This window comes from Indicator indicator, chromosome Z (assembly GCF_027791375.1).
Source record: "Indicator indicator isolate 239-I01 chromosome Z, UM_Iind_1.1, whole genome shotgun sequence".
Taxonomy (NCBI): Eukaryota; Metazoa; Chordata; class Aves; order Piciformes; family Indicatoridae; genus Indicator; species Indicator indicator.
This window is the reverse complement of record NC_072053.1, coordinates 430,239-444,000: the sequence shown is the minus strand read 5'-3', so window position 1 is coordinate 444,000 and position 13,762 is coordinate 430,239. Positions and strand designations below refer to the sequence as shown.

Below are 13,762 nucleotides of genomic sequence, written 5' to 3'. Positions count from 1 at the left end.
TTTTCCATCTTATTGGCTCCGGATAGCGACGAGAGTAGGGAGGTGCACCCGAAGGGGAGCACCTCTAACTGCTCCATGACACACCCCCAGTAGAGCCTAAAAGAAAACAGCTCCTCCCAACGATCAGCCCTAAAATGCTGTGAAACCACAAGGTCAAGCAGAGGAGAAAAGCTTCATTAGTGTTCCCTCACAGGAAAACTTGCAACTCATCTCTTGCCAAATTCCCTCAATAACAGGACATAGATGCATAAGAAACATTGCTTCATTAATTCCACTTCCCACATAACACTGTGCTTCATTATACACTTGGAACCACAGGGAAAAAATAGGAAAGAAAAGAGGAGTGTTTCTTAGTCTAGTGAAACAATGGAAATGTCTTCAAAAATCTTTAATGTTGGTTTCAATATAAGGTCCGTTCTACATGGCTTTTCATAGATATTTACATAAAGGTGAGCGTCTGTAATTTGGAAGTTTCTGTGTGTTCTACAGTTTTCTGACTATTACCCTTTGAAAACTTTGCATCAAAGAGAGGTTTTTTTTTTTTAAAAGGTCATTTGCAGAAGTCAGGCTTTGTACTAATCTAAACTCATTTGAATATTCCAGTACAGGACATTAGAGATGATTATGACAGATAGAGTTTCCCAGAGGTTCCAGTTTTAAATTGTCAGCTAGAGGCCAGGGTGGAGCCCCAGTGGCATTCATTCTATGACTGCTCACACACCACATCATTCGGACCATTTGCTGGAAAAAGTCAGTCTACTCAAAAGAAAGCACATATTGGGTTCCTTGCCCAGAAGAGTAGGTTTGGAGCTTTTCAGAGGCTTCATCTAAACACTTTATAGAAAATATACTGTTATACCTTCCTTGATTCAGCATTGACTTTTTAAACTGCTAGGTTTCAATTAAAATAAATACATAAATAAATGAGTCCTCTCATTATACTTTTTCCTCGTTATTGGTGAGTCAAAACAAGAGATGGTAAGGCTCTTTAATTGAAAGCTCAACTAAAATTCAGAATTTGGCTATTTTCACTATGTGGAATTTCTACCCTGTAAGTCATAGTTTTTTCACCCCCAACACCTAATCTTAACCTTCTGTGTCTCAGGTATTAAATGCAGGAGGCTCAGAAAACTTCTCTGCCTTTAGAGTCTTTCCTCTCAAAGTGTTGTTGTGCCACCATGATTCACAACAGATGAGTTATGAATGATTTTTAAGATGCCTCATTCATCTGTTTTACTATTGAAGAGTGTTGTGCTATTCAGTGCTGGAAACCACAAAAATAACAAATAGTACAGTTACATGATTACATTATCACAGTTATTGTGAATATTTCTCAGAATCATAGAATCACTCCAGTTCGAAAAGGTCATAGAGTCCAACTATTATCTAACTCCAGCAAGTCTTGTGCTAAAACATAGAATCACAGAATCATAGAATCATAGAATAGAATGGGTTGGAATGGACCTCCAAAGGTCCTCAGCACCACATCTCTGTGGCTTTTAAACTCCTTCAGGGATGGGGATTCAACCAGATCCCTGCGGAGGCTGTTCCAGTGTTTGTTAAACCTTTCAGTGAAGAAATATCTTCTAATACTCAACCCAAATCTAAGTAACAGAATATGTTTGCTTAGCAATTTACAGTATTTGAGACACACTAGATTTTAGGAGCAGATGCTCACGGAAACAGTCGTGAAGATTGTGCTTTTCAGATACTTGATAACAGAAAGTCAAATTAGTACAAAATGTGGTAATCTGACTTGCTTGCTTGTAATGGTTTAAAACTATCTTTTTAATTTTTCTTTGCAAAGTTCAAGCAGAGAAAGCTAAAGAATGTAAATAAGTCATTATTGGGTGTAAGAAAGCAAAATAATGATTGTTCTAAACACTTCCACTGGAGAGGTAGATATGTTTAAGAACCACTACTCAAAACAAGGTTGAGGAGTTAGGCAGTTCGCAGCTTGCTCAGCTTCTGTCTGGTGGCTTCTTCTTCTTTTCTGGCTGAAGATAACACACTGACCTTGACAAGCTAAGTCTAACAGCCTCTCTGCTTCTTGACTCTCTGCCTTCTGCCAGGGGGTTCAGGGGATTCCTTCTGGTCTGGCGGGAGAGGCCGCTTGGGACGTCCTCTCTTTGGGGGAAGCAAAGGGAGCTTGGTTGTGCTTTTCTGTTGATTGTATATATTTGTAAATGTTGTGAATTGTGTCTATTTGTACATATCCATTGCATTTCATCACAGATTGTAGATTTGCTTGTAAATACAGCTTTCATTTGCTTCCAGACTGAAATAGCCTGGTTATTGTCAATGTGGGGGAATTTCATCTCTCACACTGCTAGACTTGCTTCTTTAGCAAGACTCAAAAAAATCATAATGTCACTGAAATAAATTCAATTAATACACCAATGAGTGCTATCACCTTCACTAGAAAAGCCTTCAAACAGCTCGTGTGCAAAAACTAACTACATCTATGGTCTCAGCGTTAGACACATTTGCTTTGATCAAAGTTTGAGCAGTTATCAAGGACAAATAAAACCACCTGTATGCAGCACATCACAGTTTTGAGGATGAGTTCTTAAGACCTATGTAACTTAAGGTTTTTAGGGCAGTTTTAGATCAACAGGTACAGGTATTTTTTCCTCCTGAACATTAGCTACTTGCCAACCTTACAGTCATGGACAGTAGTAATGAAAGAGAGCTGCTGTGAGATAGCTATCACACCATAGGATTCCAACAGCATTTGAACTACTTTTTTGAATCAACATTTACTACATTTCACCTTTATGCTCTCACGTTATAAACAAAATTTGGATCCTATTTTTCCTAGGTTGTTTTTTTTTTGTTTGCTTGTTTTTTTTGTTTTTTTTTTTTTTTTTTTTGTTTTTTTTTTTTGTAATGGGTTAAACCACCTGTTTCCCTACAACACAGAACTGAAGAAAAGTAACACAAAAAAAAAACCCTTCCAGGTTGAAATACAGAGTTGAGAGAAAAAGGTTTTAATATAAGTGAGATAATATAATGATCTTAGCCTATTTGCAGAAAAAGAACAGCAAAATGTGGAAAACAGCAGCAAGGAGAAGCCACTGAGCTAAACTCAAATCAGAGAGCTAACCAAGTCACACCCATCCTGCCAAGAGAGACCCAAACCCTAGAAACTGAAAGGTACACCTGGAACAGGAAGCCTCCCATGTTGCAATCTGAACTTCAAACCCCATAATACTTTGCTCCAGCCAGCACTTCCATTATGAAGCTGGCATGTCACAGCATGGTTTTGAATAACAGCAGCAGATTTAATTCAACCCATGTCATTCTCCACATCTTATTCAATACCATCTGCACATGCCCAGCAGCAATTAGCATCAAAGAACACACATCATACATCAGCCACTATCCATTCTTGCTTGAAATGAGATTGCTTTGCAGTGCACAAAAGCTTTCTCACTGCAGATGCTCTGGAGATTCACCCTGTTGCAGCAAATCTGGATCAGCCCATGATTGGTGGGGCTGTGTTTCAACCCCTGGGGCAATTGATACCAGTGAGTCCTTTCACCCTTCCAAATGAAAACTTGGCTTTCATTCCTCAGTTTACAGCACACCCAGATGTGCAGATACCCCTGTCACACCAGAAACACAGATGGGATTCACCTCTCATGGTTTGATGGCAGCAAATTACATTGTGTGCCAGTACCTACTAAAGCTTCATACTTTAGTGGGTTCTGTTTGTCAAGCCATCAGTTCCATACAGTCCAATAAACCCAGGTGCCCCTCTCCTCCATCTGGTTGAAGGCAGGCTCCCTCTAATTCTGACTGGAATCACTTGCACCTTGTAAGGGTGCTTTGTAAGCCGCTACAGGAGAATCAGAAGCAGTATCAACTTCTCTACTCTTTTTGGGTGACTTTCCACAGGAAACTGAGGCAGTGTTCTTCGGAGGAGAATTGCCTGTAATCACGTACTCGTGCAGCCAAGACTGCAGTGGGTTTTCTTCTCCACTTCCTCATATCATCTCTATAGTCACACAAGGAAAACCACAGGGTACACCATGGTGTGTACCTCCCATATTCTCTCCCTCAGACAGGGCAGCACCCACTCCTCATGGCTGAAACATGGAACTGTACAAGTGGAGAATAGAATATGCTCTTCTTGAGTTGATAGACCTCCCAGCTAAAACACAGGCCTGGACATAGGAAGAGAGTTTTGCTGAGGCCTGCTTCTCATTTCACCCACTGTTTGTCCTTGGCTATCTTACAAAACAAGAGACAAAAACGAAGTGAGGAGCTCTGGCTCTTTCTCTTGTTCCCATGATGGCCCATGTTCATCCTTATCTTTTGCAGAAGGAACTACTTTCCTTATCTGCTTCTTTTTCCATACAGGGGCAGCTGATCCTTGTCCAGGCTGGTTCTTGGGTGCAGCTGCCGTGCCTTTTGCTCTGTCTGTAGGCTCAGAGACCTTCTCTTGATCCTGAGCAATCTGAACAGCAATGAGAAGGGCTCAATAGGTATAGGCCAGGCCCCAACATACAGCAATGTCTTCTGTGTCTTGGGAACTTCCAGGCTGACAACAGGCTTTTCCCAAACATTTCAATATCTTGTCAGTATTTTGCACTTGCTCAGGGGTAAATTCCAAAAAAACAGAGGGGACCAATGCCCAAGGAAATTACTCATACTTTCCCACACACTTTGCCACTCATGATTATCCAGCATTGGGGCAGACCTATCAGTGATACTCTTGAGAGAGAGTCCTGTATCGTTCTGAAGAAAACTTGACATATGAATAACCAGCACAGCAACAGCATAGCTCTAAGCCATTCCCCTGAGACAATGTTCATCACCAGAAGCAATATGTACAGAATGCCAGCACATCAGTCCCTCCTAGGGCCACTCCTAGAAAGCAAATACATGGAAATAGTGAGCACACCACAGAATAAAAAAACTGTTACAGTATGAAGGGGGAACTTTAGCCTAGTCCCTGACTGCAAAGACTGAAAATAAATTACCATTGGATTGCTAATGGGAATATAGAGCAGGGATATAAACAGTTCTTGCTCTCTTTTCTCCTCCTGTCACTTCTGCTTGCAACTTTCCTCTCTCTCTTCTGTGGCCTTGTTGGGTATCTCTGTTTTGACTGCTGTGTGAGGTAATGGGAAAGAGGCAGGGAGTGGGGGAAGAGGTGAATGGGTCCCCTGGAGCTGTCCAGGGGTGTCTGAAGAGTTTCTATGTTTTTTAATGTATATGTATTGTACATATATTATATATTTCATACATATTCATTGCACTTCATATTTATAGATTGTAGTTTGTTTGTAAATATAGCTTCATTTGGTTCCATCCCACACTGACCTGGTCTGGCTATTTATTTTGGGGGCATTTTCTCCAAATTACTTGAGGGGTAATTTCAATCCACCACAAAACCTTATATAAAATTTCTTAACAAGCCTCAAGCCTTAATTGACCCTCTCATTTTTGTTATCTCAGCCTTTTCATCTCCTGCCAAAATTGTCTGTGTTAGTTAAGACAGCTGCTTTGAAGCCTTGTGATAGGAGCCAAGAACGTAATGAAAGTAACCTGTTTCACTACAACGCAGAATTGAGGAAAAGTAACATAAAAGAAAACCTCTGGGTTGAGATGGAAAAGACAGGCAGTCAAAGATCGGAAAATGAAAGCAGAAACCAAAACAGGAAGTCTTCATGTTACAATCTGAACTTCAAGCCTTCAAACACTTTGCTCCAGCCAGCACTTTCATTTTGAAGCTGGCATGACACAGCATGGTTTTGAATAACAGCAGCAGATTTAACTCAACCCATGACCATTCACACTGTAGGTTTCCAACAGAATTTGAACTATTTATACAGATCAGGCTCTGGCCAGCCTGATCTAGTGTGAGGTGTCCCTGCCCATGGCAGGGGGGTTGGAACTAGATGATCCTTGTAGTCCCTTCCAACCCTGACTGATTCTATGATTCTTTGATTCTGTTTTCAGATTCTAAACAAATTTTGGATCATACTTTTTGTGTTTTTAAAGAACCATGATCTCTCACAACTACCATGATTACACTCACCATCCAAATATTTCATAGAATCATAGAACTATGGAAACATTCAGGTTGGAAAAGACCCTCAGAATCACCAAGTCCAACCAATAACCCTACTCTGCAATGTTCACTCCTGAACCATATTCCCAAGCACCATGTCTAAACAACCTTTAAACACATCCAGGGATGGTCCACTTCCCTGGGCAGCACCTTCCAATGCCTGACCACTCCTTCTACAAATTTTTTTTACCTAATGTCCAGTCTAAACCTACCTAGTCACAGCTTGAGGCCATTCCCTTTTGTTCTATTGCTAATTACCTGGGAGAAGAGACCAGCACCAGCCTCTCTACAACATCCTCTCAGGTAGCTGTAGAGAGCAATGAGGTCTCCCCTCAGCCTCCTCTTTTTCAAACTAAACAGTCCCAGCTCCTTCAGTCATTCCTCATAAGATTTATTCTCCAGGCCCTTCACCAAGTTCGTTGCCCTCTTCAGCACTTGCTCCAGCACCTCCAGATCTCTCCTGTACTGGGGTGTCCAAATCTGGACACAATGCTCAAGCTGTGACCTCACCAGAGCTGAGTACAAGGGGACAATCACCTCCCTACTCCTACTGGACATAACATTTCTGATACAAGCCAGGATACCATTGGCTTTCTTGGCCACCTGGCCACACTGCTTGCTCATATGCTTGTTAATCAGAACCCCCAGGTCCCTTTCTGCCAGACAGCTTTCCAGCCACACTTCCTCAAGCCTGTAGCGTTACTTGGGGTTGTTGTGACCCAAGTGCAGGACCTGGCATTTGGCCTTGTTGAAGCTCATCCCATTAATGTTGGCCATTGATCCAACCTATCAAAGTCCCTCTGTAGAGGCTCCCTACCCTCATGCAGATCAACACTCCCACCAACTTGGTGTCATCTGCAAACTTGCTGACGATACACTCTATGTCTTCCTCAAGGTCATTAATAAAGAAGTTAAACAGAAGTGGTCCCAACACTGAGCCCTGAGGAACACCACTTGTGACCATCTGCCAGCTGGATTTAACTCCATTGACTACCACTCTTTGGGCCTGTTCACCCAGCCAGTGCTTTATCCAGCAGAGTGTGTGCTCATCCAAGCCACAAGCAACCAGTTTGTTCATGAGAATCCTGTGGGGAACAAGGCTTTAAGAAAGTCTAGGTAAACAATACCCACAGCCTTTCCCTCATCCAACAGTCAGGTCGTCCTGTGATAGGAGAAGATCAGGTTGGTCAGGCAGGACCTGTGCTTTGTAAACCCATGCTGACTGGGCCTGATCCCCTGGTTGTTCTCCATATGGCATATAACAGCTCTTGAGTTTATTTGCTCCATGACCTTCCCCGTTACTGAGGTCAGACTGAGAGGTGTACAGTTTCCTGGATCCTCCTTTCTTCCTTTCTTGTAGATGGGTATTACATTTGCTACTCTCCAGTCCATTGGGATCTCCCCAGTTAGCCAGGACTTCAGCTGAATAATGGAAAGTGGCTTGGTGAGCACATTTGCCAACTCCCTCAGCACTCTTGTTTGTAGCCCATCTATGTAGCCTCATAGACTTGTGTGTGTCTAAGCAGTGTAGCAGATCGTTGACCGCTTCCTTGTTTATTGTGATGACCTCATTCTGATTCTCCTCCTTAACTCCTAGTTCATCAGGCTGTGTGATGATTTAGGTCATTCAGTCTTCCCTTCCTTAATCCAGTAAAATTTACTTTTGCAAAAATGAACAAATGTACCAAGACCAAGATTAAACACCTCACTGTGAATTCTTGTGCCCTGGAAACAAACAAACAAAACAACTTACCAAGACAAATTCTGTATTTGTGCTTGGAAGAAAGGGGCTGAAGCAGGTCCTGCCAGGAGTGACAATTTGCCAGAACTGGAAATAATGCTAAACAATATATCTAAAGCGCCCACATAAAAAAAAAAAAAAAAAAAAAAGGAAACGTGCCGAAAACAAGCACAATGACAGCATAGATCAACCAAGGACCTGGTTTAGATGCAGCCTTTGTGCTGATTGTGGCACTTTGGGCTGGGTGCCCCCTGCCACTGCTGCATGAGATACACCTCTGGTGTCCCAGGTGCCTGCCCAATACGGCTGGACACAGGAAACGGCGTATTTCTACCCATAAATCCTGCGCCCTATAAAGCCATCTGCAGAGTCATCCTCTTCTTCTTTCTTCCCTCTCTGCTCCCATGGGAGATGTCCTCTCTTATCGGGTAATGTTGGGGGGGGTATCTCAGACCTCTTAGGCCTGTCTAGGTCTAATGCCAGGAGGAGAATGGAGGAGGGGGGGGCAGTCTCAGACCTGGCCAGCCTGAGACTTGCCTAGCAGCGGGAGGAGGGAAGAAAGAGCCCTGAGGGATTGGGTTTACCCTCAGGTGGGAGGAGGGAAGGATTGGGAAACCTCTGGGTACTGTGTGGGGGACTCTGTATGCTTTGGGATGTTCTTTGCCACTATGCTGTGTAGTTTTCTGTAGTTTCACCAATTGCTTTTCCATTTAAACTTTCCATCACTCTCCAATCCATTTGTGTGTGTCATTCTTTTGTCCCTTTCAGGGCAAGAGATGTTCTGGCTGGCCTCAAACCAGCACACTGATGGATAGGGGTCAGTGGATATGTACAAAAGTCCTGTCCTTCTTGGAACAATCAAGGCCAGTCAGCCTACTTTTGGGACTGGCACAGACTTGACAAAGGCCATTCTGATAGTTGTCCATGTTTTATTTACGTGAATAGTAAATCTCTTGCTGTCTTTCAAAATAGTAGATAATGTGCACACAACTTTCAGTCTTGGCTGTCTGAAATACAGTTGCTTGGACATGATCTGTTCACACAGTTGTTCCAAATCATTCAGTGAGACTTGGACAGACTGGAGAGCTGGACAAAGAGTAACCTAATGAGGTTTAACAAGGATAAGTGCAGAGTCGTGCGTCTGGGAAGGAATAATAAACTGCTTCAGTATAGATTGGGAGGTGATATGCTGGAGAGCAGCCCTGTGGAGAAGAACCTGGGAGTCCTGGTGGACAACAAGTTATCCTTGGGTCAGCAATGTGCCCTTGTGGCCAAGAAGGTCAAGGGGATTCTGTGGGGCATTAAGAGGAGTGTGTCCAGCAGATCAAGGGAGGTTCTGCTGCCCCTCTACTCTGCCCTGGTTAGAACTCACCTGGAATATTGTGTCTGGTTCTGAGCTCCCCAGTTCAGGAGGGACAGGAGTCTAGTTGAGAGAGTCCAACAGAGGGCTACAAGGATGATTAAGGGATTGGAGCACTGCCTTATGAGGAAAGACTGAGAGACCTGGAGAGAAGACAGAGAGGTTTTAATAAATGTTCATGAATATCTGAGAGCTGGCTGTCAAGAAGGAAAGGACAGGCTCTTCTCACTTGTACCCTGTGATAGGACAGGGGGCAATGGATGTAAACTACAGCACAGGATGTTCCACCTCAGTGTGAGCCGGAACTTCTTTACTGTAAGGGTCACAGAGCACTAGAACAGGCTGCCTAGTGAGATTGTGGAGTCGCCTTCTCTGGAGACTTTCAAGACCCATCTGGATGTGTTCCTGTGCAACCTACACTAGATTACATGTCCTGTTCTGGCAAGGGAGTTGGACTCAATGACCTCCAGAGGTTCCTTCCAACCCCTAACATGCTGTGATCCTGTGATTCCTGGAGACCAGCAGCTGGACCAGGAGCAGAGATCAGCTTTTTGGGGGGATATCTTATTTTGATATAGTGTTTCTTGATTTTAATAGGTTTTCTGTACAAAAGCCAGAGGCACTGCTGAAAAATTTAACTCATGTTTGAGACATTTACCTCAAATGTATCAAATTTATCTTTGTAAAAGAGTCTGAGAAAAAAGAATTGCCACATCAAGGGAAGACTCAGGTGGAGACCTGGCTGACCAAGTTACCAGAACTGGGTTCTCCATATTAGATATATTTAGTTTCTAAATAAAAAGAGACATAGAAGATCTCTGTGTTTAGATTCAACCCTAGAAAGTCAAGATAAGAACTGAGTTGTACACTTCATTCTGTTGTGCTGCATACAGGAAACAAGTCGGTGAAATTATAGCTGACTAATGAATTAAAAATTTCAGATTGTTTTCAAACTTACTAGTTTTCATTATCAGTTTCAAAATTAGCCCACCAACAGACTCTCACTTTTCTTACTCTCTGATGCTGGCAATGTTGATACATCTAATGAAACAATTTTTATCCAATTTTCCCTCAAGGCTTGCTGGACCTCCAAGCCAAAAAATCAATAACCTTGCCTCACACAATGATCAGGTCTACCACACCAAGTATAAAATTATCATTATGCTGGTTTCATGACGTCTCAGTTTGAATCTCACTATCAACTATCTTACTGAATGCAAAATGGAAGCCATGTGAGGAAGAGAGCAAAAACTCCAAGGGCTTTTCTAACTTGACTCAAGACAAAAGAGTCTATGGTTAAGGCAGGATGACCACCATCACTTATTGCAAAACTCCTTGCTGGTTTACCTAAACTAGGGTTCTAGTCCAGGTTGTTAAAGAATGTATGCAAGTTTCAGATGACTTTTTCTTACCACATCACTGCATATATAATAATTTCTAGACATTCAATTTAGAAGCTATGAGATTCACTTTCCTGATGATGTATCAGTGTATTTGTGCACTTTGATGACAATTTCTGGTCTGATTCTCTACTCCATTACCACATATTTACTCTAGTGCAACTCTTCTGAAACTGCTCATAAGAAACACAAATATAATGGAGAAAGTAAGCGGGCTTTTGATGCTCTTTTTTGGAAGAAATATTACCATTCAGAGAGTGTCAATAATTCAGTAGCATTTTCCTAAGAAAGAAGAGTGATTTTCAACAGAGAGGAAGGAAGCGGACTGTCTGTGAGCCTTCGAATGATTTTGTGGCAAGAGAGACTGCAGAAGTGAGAATTAAATAGTGAATCTGTGTGCAGTGCAATCATCTACAGTCTTTCTCTTGTGCAATGAAAAAAAGAAATCCCCAACTTTGGCAGTTACAGTAACAAGAAGCGGCTGGGTTTCTGTTCCATTTCTGAGACTGTAGCAGTCTCTGCAGCTTGCTGGTTTTGACTTTCCATATCTTCTCAAACAGTGCAAGCTCTTAATACAGAAATAAATGCCTCACCTCAGGCTATGTTCTGGCAGAGCTGAGATTTGATTTGTTTGGAGAATTCTTTTCAACTAGAAAGCTGTTTGTGATAACTATTCTAAACAAAAGCTATATCCCAAAGGATAGTGAAGTTTAATTTGTTTATCAGGCCACAAGCAGAGATGATAAACACTTCTCTGTTTCTACATACCCAGAGAGACAGTTAAACTGTCTCTCACTGTTCATTCGCATGACACATTTAATTTACTAGACTTGAAATCATTCTTTTTACAAATAAGAGAGATCAAAACATGTCTGTGTGTGGTGAAGGCACCCTGTGCCCAGAATTATGTCCCCAAACACCAGCAAACTTGTCCCAACATATTTTGGCATGTGCCCCCTTTCCACCCTCCTTTCAGGAGAGGAGGACAAAGGCCCAGGAGCAAACTTGTTTCCTTAAGGGGTAAACAACTACATGCACCCATCGCATGGCATGTTCATGCTCTTTCCATCTAAGGGCATAATTCTAGCTTCACGCTTTCTATAGGTCAAAGCAGATTGTTGACAAGTGTGCTCATTGGCAAGATCCAGCCTCAAGAAATCTACAAGTACTACTTCACTTGTTTACCAACTTTGCTCTCTCCTTTTGCTTTCTCTCACTTTGCTCGAGCCATGTAAGCTTGTAACCCCTAAGTCTTATCATTCCCACATGCAAGCATACCAGAGGCCTCCGCAATACAGAAAGAAGCCAGCTGCTCGAGGAACCTGCATAGGAGATCCCGTCGTTGAAAACCAACGTCGTAAGCCCACTCGCATCTTCAAGAGGAATGGAGGCCCCGAGGGTAAGCTTTAGCCCAGAAGGGGAGGGACTAGTCCCAGCCTGGCAGTCCAGCCATAAGCTGCTAACAAGGAGCAATGTATCTTGCGTGACCCCCGCTGTTCGCGGGAGATAAACGGAGCCACTGTCGCTGCTCTGCAGCCCTGTGCCGTTGTGGTGGTTTGAAACTGTCTTTTTATTTTTTCCTTGCAAAGTTCAAAACAGAGAAAGTGAAAGAATGTAAATAAGTCACTATTGGGTGTAAGAAAGCAAAATAACGATTGTTCTAAACACTTCCATTGGATAGATAGAAATGTTTAAGAACTATTACCCAAAACAAAGTAGGCATTCTGCACATTCTGCGTTCGGCAGTGGGGGCAGTTGCTGAGCTGTCTGGCTGCTGTTTCTTCTTCTCTTCTGGCTGAAGATAACACACTGACCTTGGCAGCTAAGTTTCTGCTTAACTAACTCTGCTTCTCTGTCCAGGGGGGTCTGGGGGGGAAGCTCCTGGGAGAGGGAGGCCCCTTTGGGAGGGTCCCCTTGGGGGGAAGCAAAGGGAGATCGATTGTGCTTTTCTGTTGATTGTATATATTTGTGAATGTTGTGAATTTTGTATATTTGTACATATTCATTGCATTTCATTGTAGATTTTAGACTCTGCTTGTAAATACAGCTTTTCATTTGCTTCCAGACTGGGCTAGCCTGGTTATTGTTGGTGGTGGGGGGAATTTCAGCTCACACCGACACACTTTTTATTTTTGGCGCCCAACGTGGGGCTCGAACCCACGACCCTGAGATTAAGAGTCTCATGCTCTACCGACTGAGCTAGCCGGGCTATTGTCGGTGGGGGGGGAATTTCAGCTCACACCGACACACTTTTTATTTTTGGTGAAAGTGAGACACATCGATGCTCACATTCCTAAGAGCAAAGCTACAGAGGAACAACAACACAACCATCAGGCAGATCTAGCTGCAAGAGTTTCCCAGGTGGACACAAACTCTGATCCTGATCTTGACTGGAAACACCGAGGTGAGCTGTTCTTAGCCCGGTGGGCCCATGACTCGTCAGGACATCAAGGCAGAGATGCAACCTACCGATGGGCTCGTGACAGATCCATTGACATTTCCATGGATGCTATCACACAAGTCATCCATGACTGTGACATTTGTGCTGCTATTAAGCAGGCAAAGCGGATCAAGCCCTTGTGGTACGGTGACCGATGGTCCAAGTACAAGTATGGTGAAGCCTGGCAGATTGACTACATCACTCTACCTCGTTCTCGATCTGGTAAGCAGTATGTGCTGACTATGGTAGAGGCAAGCACTGGATGGCTGGAAACTTATCCAGTTCCTCATGCAACTGCACGTAACACCATTCTTGGTCTGGAGAGACAAATCCTGTGGAGACACGGAACTCCAGAGAGGATTGAGTCGGACAATGGAACTCATTTCAAGAACAATCTTGTGAAAAACTGGGCCAAAGAGCACGGCATCGAGTGGATATTCCACATTCCCTACTATGCACCAGCTGCAGGGAAGATCGAACGCTACAACGGTTTGCTGAAAACCACTCTCAAAGCCATGGGGGGTGGATCTTTGAAAAACTGGGAGAAACATTTAGCACAAGCAACCTGGTTGGTGAATAGTAGAGGTTCAGTGAATCGAGCTGGACCTGCCCAATCAGATTTGTTGCGAAAAGAAGAAGGTGATAGAGTTCCTGTTATCAGAGAAAAGAATCTGTTAGGCAAAACTGTTTGGGTATTTTCTCCTTCAGGAGAGGCCAAACCTGTCCGAGGGGTGGTTTC

General features: G+C 43.1%; 1 non-coding gene across 1 annotated transcript; it reads right to left on the bottom strand.

The window, feature by feature from the left end:
- Nucleotides 1-12,719: 12,719 nt before the first annotated feature.
- On the bottom strand, nucleotides 12,720-12,792 carry TRNAK-CUU (transfer RNA lysine (anticodon CUU)). The gene has a single exon. It is a non-coding gene; the product is annotated as a tRNA-Lys (tRNA).
- Nucleotides 12,793-13,762: the final 970 nt, after the last annotated feature.